Raw genomic sequence first — 1,765 nt, 5'->3', positions numbered from 1 at the left:
GGGACTGGGACCCCCGCGGCTCGGGACGGGGCCGGGACACCCTGCGGCTCGTGACGGGGAACCCCGCAGCTCGGGACCGGGACTGGGACCCCCGCGGCTCGGGACCGGGACCCCGGCGACTCGGGACCCCCGCGGCTCGGGACCGGAACCTCCGCGGCTCGCGACCAGGACCGGGACCGGGACCCCCGCGGCTGGGGATCAAGAGCGGGACCCGGACCCCCGGGACTGGGACCCCCGCAGCTCGGACCGGGACCGGGACCGGGACCGGCATTCTCGCAGCTCAGGACTGGGACCTGGACCACTGGGACCCGTGACCCCCGCGGCTCGGGAGCGAACCGGGACCCTGGGGACTGGGACCACCGCGGCTCGGACCCGGACCGGGACCCCAGGGACCGGGACCCCCGCGGCGCGGGACGGGGACCTCTGGACCCCGGGGACCGGGACCCCCGCGACTCGGAACCGGGATCCCGGGACCAGGACCCCCCGCGGCTCGGAACAGGGACCCACGTTGCTCGGGACAGGGACCCCTGTAACCGAGACCCCCGCGGCTTGGGACCGTGACCGGGATCCTCAGAACCGAGATCCCCGTGGCTCGGAGCAGGGACCGGGACCCAGACCCCCGGGACTGGGACCCCCGCGGCTCGGACCAGGACCGGCATTCTCGCAGCTCAGGACTGGGACCTGGACCGCTGGGACCCGTGACCCCCGCGGCTCTGGATCGGGACCCCCGCGGCTCGGGACCGCGACCGGGATCCTCGGAAACGAGACCCCTGCGGCTCGGACCAGGGACCGGGACCGGGACTCCCGGCACCGGGACCCCCGCGGCTCGGAACCGGGACTGGGACCCCCGCGGCTCGGACCGAGACCGGGACCAGGACCGGGATTCTCGCAGCTCAGGACTGGGACCTAGACCACCGGGACCCGGGACCCCCGTGGCTCGGGACCGCGACCGGGACCCCTGTGACCGGGACCCCCGAGGCTCGGGACCGGGACCTCCGGACCCCGGGGACCGGGACCCCCGCGGCTCGGGACCGCGACCGGGACTCCGGAGACCCGGACCACCGCGGATCGGGACCGGGACCGGGATCCTCGGAACCGAGACCGACGCGGCTCGGACCGGGACTGGGGCCAAGACCCCGGGACCGGGACCCCCGCGGCTCGGGACCGCGACCGGGACTCCGGAGACCCGGACCACCGCGGATCGGGACCGGGACCGGGATCCTCGGAACCGAGACCGACGCGGCTCGGACCGGGACTGGGGCCAAGACCCTGCGACCGGGACCCCCGCGGCTGGGGATCGAGACCGGGATCCCCCCGCGGCTCGAAGCGGGACTGGGGCCAAGACCCCGGGAGCGGACCCCTGCGGCTTGGACCAGGGACCGGGACCGGGACTCCCAGGACCGGGACCCTCGAAGCTCGAAACCAGGACTGGGACCCCCACGGCTTGGACCGAGACCGGGACTGGGACCCTCGCGGCTCGGACCGAAACCGGGACCGGGACCGGCATTCTCGCAGCTCAGGACTGGGACTGGGACCACTGGGAGCCGTGACCCCCGCGGTTAGGGACCGGGACACCCCTCAGCTCGGGACCGGGACCGGGATCGTCGGAACCGAGACCCCTGCGGCTCGGACCAGGGACCGGGACCCAGACCCCCGGGACTGGGACCCCTGTGGCTCGGACCAGGGACCGGGACCGGGACTCCCGGGACCGGGACTCCCGGGACCGGGACCCTCGACGCTCGAAACCGGGACCGGGACCCCCGCG

The sequence above is a fragment of the Falco naumanni genome, unplaced genomic scaffold (assembly GCF_017639655.2).
Source record: "Falco naumanni isolate bFalNau1 unplaced genomic scaffold, bFalNau1.pat scaffold_101_arrow_pat_ctg1, whole genome shotgun sequence".
Classification (NCBI taxonomy): domain Eukaryota; kingdom Metazoa; phylum Chordata; class Aves; order Falconiformes; family Falconidae; genus Falco; species Falco naumanni.
This window is presented reverse-complemented; position numbering follows the sequence as displayed.